We start from the raw sequence: 12,500 nt of genomic DNA, 5'->3' as shown, positions 1-12,500 counted from the left end.
CGAGTTGGGAGTGAGAACAGGGTGGACGCTGCCAACCCCCTCCAACAATCTGCTGTCATATCCTTAACTGTCACCATTTGGTTGATTGGTGATTTTTTTTTCCCATTCAGCCTAAGTCTATCCATCTGACAGCTTTTACATCAAGACTTCATAACTATGCAGCACAGATAAGGGATTAGTTAATGAGCAGCATTGCTTGATGCCAGAGTGACTCGCTGAGCAAATTCAAATAGTGCTCTCGTGAGAACTCTGGATTTCCAGGGTAGCGTTGTACCTGGAAAACATTTAAATGATGATGAAAAAAGGAGACAAAAACTTGGAAAAAGGCGGTAGGAGGAAGGAAATAAGGCAAGAATACGTCGAAAATTATAACAAAAACACAGTAGAAAGAAGGAAGGCAACATTAGGGCGACAAAAGGGACAACAAATTCAAATAAGTGACAACATTTTGAAAAAAGTGACAGTCCTCCAATGTACCCCTAGGGGGACACGTACCCCCTGCAGTCCTCCAGAGTACCCCTGGGGGGACACCTACCCCCTGCAGTCCTCCAATGTACCCCTAGGGGAACACATACCCCCTGCAGTCCTACAAAGTACCCCTAGGGGGACACATACCCCCTGCAGTCCTACAAAGTACCCCTACGGGGACACGTACCCCCATTTGAGAAACACTGCTCTAATCCTGGGGTCTTCAAAGTTTTTTAGGCCAAGGAACCCTTAGCTAAAAGATAGACAGAGCAGGGACCCCCACCAAATTGAGTTAAAATTGTGTTGCATATTAAACTTGGCCTACAATAACATGTGGGTGGCCTAAAGCCTCTATACATACCTTTTTATGTTGCATACAGTATAAGCTACTAAAATAATAATTGACATATTCATATCTTTCTACATCATGTTTTAATGTTAAACATACATGTGGCTTAAAGCTATGGTATTTGTGGATGGCTACCTTAGTGGCTACCACAACACACACACACACACACACACACACACACACACACACACACACACACACACACACACCACACACACACACACACACACAGACACTACCACAATGTTGTGTAAATTTAAAAACAAATCCCAAATATGCCGATTTATGCTAATAATATGTTGAACTTATGTGACTCATAATGGTTAAACTATAACTTGGGGCCCCCCTGAAGTAACTCTGAGGGCCCCCTAAGGGTCCCGGACCCCCTGTTGAAGATCTCTACTCTATACCAGGGGTCTTTAACCTTTTTTAAGGACCCCTGGACTGAAAGAGAGATGGATCAAAGACCCCATACACCAAAGACTACATATATTGTATAAAATGAAGTTGCATATTAAACTGGGCCTACAATAACGTGTGGGCGGCCTAAAGCCTTTATTCATATCTTTTAGTGCTTAGGTCCTCATCTACTGCTGAGATCTTTAAGTGATTGACTTGACTTAAAATAATTGTTGGCATGATTTTTAAAAAATCAAAACAAAGTGCAGTGTGAATGCAAACCGAACCAGATGCAAAATGCCACAATGTTGCACCTTCACCCCCGACTCGCAGCGAGTCCACCAAACGATAGGTGTGAAATCGCGCTAAAAGTATTTCTCATTGTTTCCAAGAAGCACAATCCCCCGCTCCTGGCCTGCAGACTTTCCCTCTGCTCTCCATGTGGCCTCCGTGCAATGTCTGCTGTTTTTGTCATACCAAGGGGGAAGGGAAGAGGGTATGTTGAAACACCAATAAAACCAAGCCCAGATTTAATGTTGAAGAGTTCTGTATCAGCTGTGAGTAAGTTTCATGTTGATAATGTGACAAAGGTCAGATTTAGTCCAACGAGTAAGACTGCACAAACACACACACATACAGATGAACGATAAGGAGCGTCGCTTCACTTCGTCTGATGGAAGTTGAAGCTCCTTTTCTACGCAGACCTGCTGAGGACAGAAGAGATGCACGCTGATGGCTGAAAGTTCAGTAAGTGGAGCTATGATTGGTTGAGATGATGTCATTGATTGTTGGAGAAACGGTTGAATTGACGGTGAAAGTGTGACTGTTTAAAGCTGTGAATCATGATGGCCGCCTGTGTGAGCAGCAAGCAGAGAGAAGTCCAGATAAAGAGTTGCTTTGAATGAGAAAGATGAGTTCAGTGTGATTTAGGGTCTGTCAGGACTCTCAGAGATGTGTAGGGGAAGGTCACAGACGGGGGACGATTAGGACTCAGCAGGAAACACTTTGTTTCAGCCGTAAAAACAAGCTGTGATGTAACGTTATTGGGCAACTGATAAATCTCTCCAACTACAATTAAAAAGTAACTCTCACAAAAATGCAACCTAGGGTCTTTTTGTGAATGTATCGAGTCAAACTTTCGTTTAAAACCATAATTAGGATGGAAACGCCACTTTTAATATGGACCGTGCTGTTGTTTTGGTTCAAATGGTCTTTTGAATGGGAGTGCTAGGGGCACTACTATGATCACATCAAAATAGTTATTTTTAAACCACTAAGAAGGCTCCACACAACAGGGCTCTACACATGAACTCCAGCATTGAGAACATTGAGTTTACAGAGTTTACTAAAAAGAAAGGTTTTGAACAATTCACTTTAGCAGTTGGTGTTTCTGCTCGCCGCCATCTCGCCAGTCAAAAAGTGTGTGTACACTAACAATGTTCTCAATGTGTAGAGCCCCTGGTGATACTTGGAACAAAGTTTCATGTTGTGTCGAGCATTCTTAGTGTTATAAAAATAGCGATTTTGATGTTATCATTGTAGTGCCCCTAGCTCTCCTATTCAAAAGACCATTTAACCCAAAACAACAATACGGTCAATCTTAAAAGTGGTGGTTCTGCATTTGCATTTCAGCGAGAGTTACCCTTTAACTTTAGACACCAAAACGACTAGTTAAGATTAGAAAAAACATTGTGGTTTGGGTTAAAACAATACTCCAAGGACATGAACATCTGTTTCCTGGGTAAAAGTCTTGTGTTTTCTCCTTAACTTCTACCAGGACACAAACTCTGCTCCCCCTCTTTAAAGTCCTGTGTCTTAGGAGCCAAACACCCCCCTATATTTTGTATTATTAATCTGAATCTAAAAAGTAAATAAAGGTATCAAATCAAAGTTGGAGTAGAGGTAATGTGCTCAGTTATCTCCACTGAAAACTACATTTATTAATGTCTGTATTGTCACGTCTGCCCCGCTCTTGTGTTTTTTGTGTTTGGACTCCCTGTTTTATTTTACGTTTTTCTGTTCCCCTTAGTGTTCCTTGTCTTTTGGTTTTCCCGCCTTTGTTATTGTCTGTCTTTCACCTGGGGTCCGTTTCAGGAAGGAGGTTTAACAAACTCTGAGTGTAACCCTGATGTCTGAGTTGATTTACCCTGAGATGGAAACTCTGAGTTTTCGGTTCCAGAACAGCTGATTAGAGTTGGTTCAATCAACTCAGAGTATGTTCACGTGCGTGCAAAAAAAAAAGCAGCATGAATGGAGCCATGATACTATGATTCACCATGGTAACAACCACAAACAAACGGATCGGCGGAAATACTCATGCGCACAAACAACGAGTTTGAACATGTATTACATTAAAAAAGCAAGACAGCGGCTGCTGCTGCAACAGAGAGAGAATTGATGTGGGAGAAAATTGCTGCTCGAGTCAATGTGTAAGCATTAACAGTGTATTCATTTCATATTTAATCACAGTTAACTTATAATATTACTGGTGAAAACTGGAATTGTATTACACCTATAATTTCAATTGGGTGCAATCCTGCGGGCGAAAAAGTAAGCTAGGCTACTACTGTATCCCATTCTGAGGCTGCAGCACCATGATCATTAACAGAACTATAATGTATAATAATTTATTTCTTTTAATGGCTCTCACTGGTTTGTGTCCAGGGAACAACTACAAAAAAAAAACGTTTAAAAAAAGTTTCAGAGCGAGTCACACTTGCAGTCAAACTGCCGTTTGCAAAAAACGTAATGCGACACAAAGAATCAGCTGGGATGTTAAAGCACGTCCACGATGGTGGATGTTAGTGATATGAGGACGGATAAGGTATCTACATATCTGATGGACTGTGAAAAAATGTGGAAATGAAAATACATTTAGTCGGGACTCAATATCATCTCCCGACGCAACAGGTTCTCACACTCATCTCGTAAAATACGGATGCTTGGTCAGGTGCCTTTGTCGTTCTTATTGACGCTAAAAGTCTCCTTTAGCGCTATAAGTAAACGCGCTTGGTCGGGACTGTTGCCGTCCCTTTTGACGCGGTTATGTTAAGGAAAGGGTCGTGGGTGGGCGTACGGTTTGTGACGCGGGAAGAACGGGGTGGTTATGTTTAGGAAAGGGTCGTGGGTGGGTGTACGGTTCTGTGACACGCAGGAGGAAAATAAAAAGCGACTATAGCAAGCGTGACATGGTTATGTTTAGGAAAGGGTCGTGGGTGGGTGTACGGTTCTGTGACACGTGGGAGGAAAATAAAAAGCGACTATAGCAAGCGTGACAAGCGGTTCGCGAACCCCGCTCTCCTGGGTGAAAGTCCTGTGTTTGTTTGACCCATCCACCACCCCAACCAATCTCCTTGCGCGGAAATTCGCCCTTACATACTACTCTCTAAATCCTCTCTAACTGCTGCTCTCCCCAGTGCGTTACACAAACACGCTGAAAGACGCCTTTTTCGTCATATCGGACACTGACAGCCACTGTCCAAACGTCCTTATTTTACGAGTTCGGAATGAGAACGGGTTGCCCGACGTAACTCTATGTGAAGTAATACAGCTTTTTCATTAACGGGATCGTCGCCAAAAGGACATGACATGTTTGAGAAAAAAACGTTTTATAATCTGCCTAACAATAAGTTTTATTTATTACGTTTTTATTCATGCAGAATAAAAAAGAACAAACTGCATTAAAATGCGCCTGATTCTTTATTGGTGATGCGGATCATACTGTAATAGTAAAGCCACTGTAGCCGTCAGAAAAGTGTGACTCGCTCTGAAACTTTTTTTTAAACGTTTTTGTAGTTGTTCCCTGGACACAAACCAGTGCCATTAAAAAGAAATAAATTATTATACATTATAGTTCTGTTAATGATCATGGTGCTGCAGCCTCAGAATGGGATATAGTAGTTGCCTATCTTACTTTTTCGCCCGCAGGATTGCACCCAAATGAAATTATAGGTGTAATACAATTCCAGTTTTCACCAGTAATATTATAAGTTAACTGTGATTAAATATGAAATTAATACACTGTTAATGCTTACACATTGACTCGAGCAGCAATTTTCTCCCACACCAATTCTCTCTCTTTTTTGCAGCAGCCTCTGTCTTGCTTTTTTAACAAAATACATGTTCAAACTCACTGTTTGTGCGCATGAGTATTTCCGCCGACCCGTTTGTTTGTGGTTGTTACCATGGTGAATCGTAGTATCATGGCTCCATTCATGCTGCTTTTTTATTGTGGTGGTGCACGCGCATGAACATACTCGGAGTTGATTGAACCAACTCTAATCAGCTGTTCTGGAACCGAAAACTCAGAGTTTCCATCTCAGGGTAAATCAACTCAGACATCAGGGTTAGACTCAGAGTTTGTTAAACCTCCTTCCTGAAATGGACCCCAGTTCACCAGTCCTTGTGTCAAGTTTCTTTGTTTTAGTTGGTTTCATGTTTTCTGCTTGTTTTCATGGACTTCCTGTTTTATTTTGAAATCCACTGTTTGTCTTCATTCACTTCACTTGTTTTCCTGCCTTTGTTTGTTTCCCGCCTTTTCTGATTGTTCTGATGTCCTCCACCTGTTGTATCACCTGTCCCTTGTTAGTGTTCATTACCCTGTGTATATAGTCTCTGTGTTTCCCTTGTCCTTTGTCAGATTATTATGTTACGTTTCTGTTGCTGGTTGGTGTGTCTTTGTTCCTGTCGTTCTTCCCTTTGTCAGTTCGTGTCTAGCAGGCAATTTCCACTGGATGCGGAACGTCTGCGGAACGTCTGCGGAACGTCTGCGGAACGTCTCCGAAACGTTGACGGAGTCATTTGGTTTCCATTAAAGTCAATGTGTGTATTTCCACTGACTGCGGAACGTCTGCGTCCCGACTCCGTCCCAGTTCCGTCAGTCCGCAGCCCTCCACAGCAGATACACAGAGCTTCTATTTTTGACGGACGACGGAGAGCTCCGCAGCAATTCAGCACAATTGAGATTGTGCGGGACAGGAAGTCGAGCACAGAAACAAAATAAAACATCCGGTTACTTTTCAAAATAAAATACACAGTGCTCACGGCAGGTCATATTTCCCTGCACTACACCTTGAAAACACAGCTCAGAGTAGTTTCCCCTCTACTCCTCTGGATGGAAACAAACTGTTGTTGGTTTTGTGGTTCTGTTTATATAAACTACATCCTGTTATATCGCGCAAACATACGTGAATTTGCGAGATCTCGTGGTCGGCTGGCTGCAGCCGTTACGCAACAAATCCGGACCTGGTGGGTATTGATGGACGGCGCAGCACGCAGCCGGTCCGCAGACGTTCCGCATCCTGTGGAAATGCGGGGTAGCTCTGTGCTTCCTGGATTTCCCTGTTTTTTGTTCTACCTTGTTTGGATTGGATTCCTTTCGTCATTTCTACACTGGATTAGTTTTTGCCTGCTCATCTCAGGACTCCCTTTGTTGTTAAGTATTTTGTTTTGTTGGTCTAATAAATCTGCTACTCGAACTTACGCCTGCCTGCCTGCTCTCTGCATTTGGGTCCAACCTCCAGTGCCATTCCCTGTCACGTATACACTTTATTTAAACATTGAACATGTTCCGACTGCTAACGGATATATTCCTGATGTAGTGTCTCCACCTGGTGGCGTCATTCTGTAACTACAGCTGCTGACGGCTATATTCCTAATGTAGTGTATCCACCTGGTGGCGTCACTCTGTAAATACAGCTGAAGAAACAACAACAGATGGAAAAATTTGCTCTCATGTCTTCCTATACATACACTGTACCAAATTTCTGTAGTTTTTGGAGCATTGATAATATACAATCAGATACTGTGTAGCTACCACTTTAACTTGTGCTTGATAAAATTGGTGTAGTCATCATTTGAATATCTATATATGCTATACTGTGCACCCTTGTTTGAGTATGCTGCTTCATTCAGTTTACGCAAATAGAAATTAGATAAATATTATAGATAGAATAATAGTTAGATAGGTTTGATAAAATATGAACTGCATGCCTAAAGTATATTTCTCATATATAAAATGTACATTAAAGGTCAATGGTAAATAGTAAAAAGTCTCAAACATGGCTTTTCATGGGGAAGCATAGTAAATGCCTCCTGCATCTGTGTGATTTAACTTCACTAAAGAAGTTTGTCATAAACAGGGTTGGGCAAATTAATCAGAAACAAAACAAAACGCAAAATAAGAATGCACAACCTGTTTAGATGCTTCTTTGAAACTCATTCCATTTTATTCGTACAATAATTAACCTTACAGGAGTCAACAATCAGCGAAACATTCTCAATTCAGGCTGTCATATACAAAGACTATCGCACAGTCACATATTAAGTTTTATCTTATACAGTATATCCAAGATCCTGTAGGACTTTCAGATCCAGACTAAACTCACCACTGTCGCACCAAATGCCTCTCTGAGGGAATTATTAGGTCTAGACTCTACCTGTAAAGTGATCTGAGGTAAGTTGTCTTATTATTTGACACTATGAATACAATTTGAATTGAAATTGAAGAATGAATATGAGAAGCTTGGAAAATACCAACGTCTTAGGGTGGAGCTAAAAAAAAAATAGAAAGTGAAGATAACAGAGGTATATGAGGTGACAATGTTTTTTTGGTATCTTTTGGATCTTTGCAGGGACCAAAGATGGCAACGCATCCAGAGGTCGTTTTAAGAACTTTAGAAGATTTGGGAGATGGGGACTTTGAAAAATTTCAGTGGTACCTACAGCAGAAAGGGACCCTTGAAGACTTCCCAGCAATCCCAAAGAGTAAACTGGAGAAAGTAAACAGGATGAAGACAGTGGACCAGATGTTCTCGACCTACAGCATGAACACTATTAAAGTGACCAGAATAGTTTTAGTGAAGATAAATCAGAATGAGCTAGTGAAGAATTTATCAAACACCATCTCAGAACCTTCAGGTAAGTCATCTTATATATAATATACTGTATATATAATATTATGAAATAGAAAATGGATGTAACAAAATATCAAAGATATCACAATGTCTTCAACAAACAGTAGCTTTGTAGCCAATGTCTCCCTCTTACCTACAAAGATAGACGTATATATTCTGCTTACAACAACAGAACAAGCTACCAAACACACATCTACCACAGAAACCAATTGTGTCTCCAAGAATAAAAAAGTTGATGAAACAGAGTCAGATAATCCAGTTTTTGGCAGGCTCTTCTAGTTAACAATTGTACACATTGATGCCACAGTGAGAAAAAGCTTGGACAATATTAATTCCCATCCCTCTGTAATTAATTCATACACCTTCTGGTTTCTTTGGAGACCACAGAAACACAACATATCAGTTGTTGAGGAATAATAAGTCATTTTAAATAAGTTAATCTCTTAAATAGATTTTAGAAAAAACAGAAATGTGCACAGACATTAACTGCAACAACCCCTCATGGATTTCATTTTTTTTATGTTTTCAGATATTCTTACTTCGTGCCAGCGAAAAGTCAAATCCAACTCACATAAGAAGTTCCAGTGTGTGTTTGAGGGAATTGCTAAAGCTGGAAAGAAAACCTTTCTGGATCAGATGTTCACAGAGATCTACATCACAAAGGGAGAGACTGAAGAGGTCAATGTTGAACATGAGGTCAGACAGATTGAAACAGCATCCTGCAAACCAGCCAGACCAGAAACAACAACCATATGTGAAGACATCTTTAAAGCTCCACCTGGAAGAGAAGAACCAATCAGAACAGTGATGACTAAGGGAGTGGCTGGCATCGGGAAAACAGTCTTAACACAGAAGTTCACTCTGGACTGGGCTGAAGGCAAAGCCAACCAGGACATCCAGTTCACATTTACATTCACTTTCAGAGAGCTGAATGTGCTGAAAGAGGAAAAGTACAGCTTGGTGGAACTTGTTCATTTGTTCTTTAGTGAAACCAAAGAAGCAGGAATCTACAGGTTTGAAGAGTTCCAGGTGGTGTTCATCTTTGACGGTCTGGATGAGTGTCGACTTCCTCTGGACTTCCTCAACACCAAAATCCTGACTGATGTTACAGAGTCCACCTCAGTGGATGTGCTGTTGACAAACCTCATCAGGGGGAAACTGCTTCCCTCTGCTCGCCTCTGGATAACCACACGACCTGCAGCAGCCAATCAGATCCCTCCTGAGTGTGTTGACATGGTGACAGAGGTCAGAGGATTCACTGACCCTCAGAAGGAGGAGTATTTCAAGAAAAGATTCACAGATGAGGAGCAGGCCAGCAGAATCATCTCCCACATCAAGACATCACAAAGCCTCCACATCATGTGCCACATCCCAATCTTCTGCTGGATCACTGCTACAGTTCTGGAAGACATGTCAAAGGCCAGAGAGGGAGGAGAGCTGCCCAAGACCCTGACTGAGATGTACGTCCAATTCCTGGTGGTTCAGTCCAAACGGAAGAATGTCAAGTATGATGGAGGAGCGGAGAAGGATCCACATTGGAGTCCAGACACCAGGAAGATGATCGAGTCTCTGGGAAAACTGGCTTTTGTGCAGCTGCAGAAAGACCACCTGATCTTCTATGAATCAGACCTGACAGAGTGTGGCATCGATATCAGAGCAGCCTCAATGTACTCAGGAGTGTTCACACAGATCTTTAAAGAGGAGAGAGGACTGTACCAGGACAATGTGTTCTGCTTCGTCCATCTGAGTGTTCACGAGTTTCTGGCTGCTCTTCATGTCCACCTGACATTCACCAACTCTGGAATCAATCTGCTGTTGGAGAAACGGAAAACAATCTGGTTCTCTGCATGTTTCAGAGACAAATCAAAATAGTTCTACCAGAGTGCTGTGGACGAGGCCTTACAGAGTCCAAATGGACACCTGGACTTGTTCCTCCGCTTCCTCCTGGGTCTTTCACTGGAGACCAATCAGACTCTCCTACGAGGTCTGCTGACACAGACAGGAAGTATGTCAGAGACAAACAAGAAAACAGCCAAATACATCAAGAAGAAGATCAGAGAGAATCTGTCTCCAGAGAGAAGCATCAATCTGTTCCACTGTCTGAATGAACTGAATGATCGTTCTCTAGTGGAGGAGATCCAACAATCCCTGAGATCAGGAAGTCTCTCCGCAGATAAACTGTCTCCTGCTCAGTGGTCAGCTCTGGTCTTCATCTTACTGTCATCAGAGAAAGATCTGGATGTGTTTGACCTGAAGAAATACGGCGCTTCAGAGGAGGCTCTTCTGAGGCTGCTGCCCGTGGTCAAAGACTCCAACAAAGCTCTGTACGTGCACACACAACTATCCAGATGAAATATAGGTTTTTTTCTTCCTGACAACGTTCTCTTGTAACTATTTTCTTATGTGTTGCTGATTCTTCTTCAGACTGAGTGGCTGTAACCTGTCAGAGAAAAGTTGTGAAGCTCTGTCCTCAGTTCTCAGCTCCCAGTCCTCTAGTCGGAGAGAGCTGGACCTGAGTAACAACGATCTGAAGGATTCAGGAGTGGAGCTGGTGTCTGCTGGACTGAAGAGTTCACACTGCAGACTGGAAAGTCTCAGGTTGGTGTTCAGCTGTTTCATGAGCTCTTATTTTCTTCATATAATAATTATTTAGTGGACACCGTGGCCTCAGTTCTCAGCTTCTAATCCTTTAGTCTGAGAGAGCTGGACCTGAGGAAGAAGTTAAATATCAAGTCTCTTTAGTCCGTTTTATGATTCTGTATTAGTTTAGGCAGCAATATCCTACTGAAGGGGTTCGCTGACTCTGGAGCCTGTCACCAGGATAAGGTTTCTGTTCACGAAACAGACATATCACTTGGATTTACAAAGAGCAGGTTTATTACAGGACTTCAGAACACTATTCTCCATCAGTGACAGATTTTGTTTCTGTCATGAGCATGCAATGCGTCTAACGCGCACATGGGTGTGTCTGTGTGTGTTTTTGTAGTCTGTCAGGCTGTCTGAACACAGAGCAAGGCTGTTCTTGTCTGGCCTCAGCTCTGAGCTCCAACCCATCCCATCTGAGAGAGCTGGACCTGAGCTACAATCATCCTGGAGACTCAGGAGTGAAGCTGCTGTCAGCAGGACTTAAGGACTCTAACTGGAGACTGGAAACTCTCAGGTATGGACAGATGGACAAAAACCGTTCCGCTGCCACTAACCGAGGAACTCTGGTTCATGTTTAATGGAGGATCTGAGTGAAGGTGTATGAAGTTGATTGTGACTATTTCTTCCTGCAGGGTGGACAATGGTGGACCGCAGTGGTTGAAACCTGGTCTGAGGAAGTGTGAGTGTGTTTTAAGTTTGATTCATTCACTAATTGTCAGGGTAAATGCACATTGATCAACATCCCTGTAATCGGGCCAAAAGGATAATTTTCACCTGTTGTCCCTCTGCCTGATGTTAAATATAAAAAACACACATCTCAAATCAGAACCAGAGAGAAAGTGAAACATCTGAACAGAATGAAGAGCTTAGAGGAGTCAGGCAGCATCATGTAGTAATGAATAATGCAGACAATGAATACAGAATAATATTAGCAGACAATCAGCACAAGCAAAATAAGCAGACTGCTGGTTGAGGTTGGATTTTGTTTAGCAACATCTTGCCTGACGTGTTTTTTTGCAGAGAGTTGAGTGTAAAGGCAGATTTTTGCTTCTGTGTAGGCTAAATGCAGAACTGTCACCGTAGCCTACGTAAGTCTCCAGAGTTTCTGTTTTAGTGGCTGGAAAGATGTTAGAACTCAATCGATCGATTTAAAATCCACAAACACAACAAACTGAACAAAATGATCCAACAGAACTAAACAATACATTTCATCAACAGTGGAGCCAACAGAGAGCTTTGTTACTATTTACAGTCACTGATATTATTGAAGAGTTGTGCTGCCTTCAGGTGCTGCTGGTAAACTCGTACTTCACCAGTTTGACAGATATAAGATGATCTGTTCAAGTAGCCTTTAGTTTTCTTTGGATGTTTTTTAATGAATCAGCGTTGAATAACATAGGAGTCAAGATGTTGGAAAGATGAATAAAGTGAGTTGAGGTGGATTTACCTTCCAGTTTTCCCTCCTCTTCACCTGTTCACCTTTAACAAGCACACCATTAGATCCTGTGGCCAATCATGAGCTGGGGGCGGGGGGGCAGGCACTCACAGCTGCTTCTCATAATCCTAATTCTCAGTCTAACAAACAATTAGAAAAACAACAAATCCACAAACCATGAAAATAATAACAAGAAACACATCTACTAATGAAACCAAATGACAAACACACACACACACACACACACACACACACACACAAAGAGAGACAAACAAACACACTGATATAC

At 42.0% G+C, this 12,500-nt stretch overlaps 1 pseudogene; it reads left to right on the top strand.

Annotated features, from left to right (window-relative positions):
• The first annotated feature begins 7,960 nt into the window (after positions 1-7,960).
• The window catches only part of LOC116034430, a 17,773-nt pseudogene continuing 13,233 nt past the window's right edge, over positions 7,961-12,500 (top strand).

This window comes from Sander lucioperca, chromosome 5, assembly GCF_008315115.2.
Source record: "Sander lucioperca isolate FBNREF2018 chromosome 5, SLUC_FBN_1.2, whole genome shotgun sequence".
Lineage (NCBI taxonomy): Eukaryota > Metazoa > Chordata > Actinopteri > Perciformes > Percidae > Sander > Sander lucioperca.
This window is presented reverse-complemented; position numbering and strand designations above follow the sequence as displayed.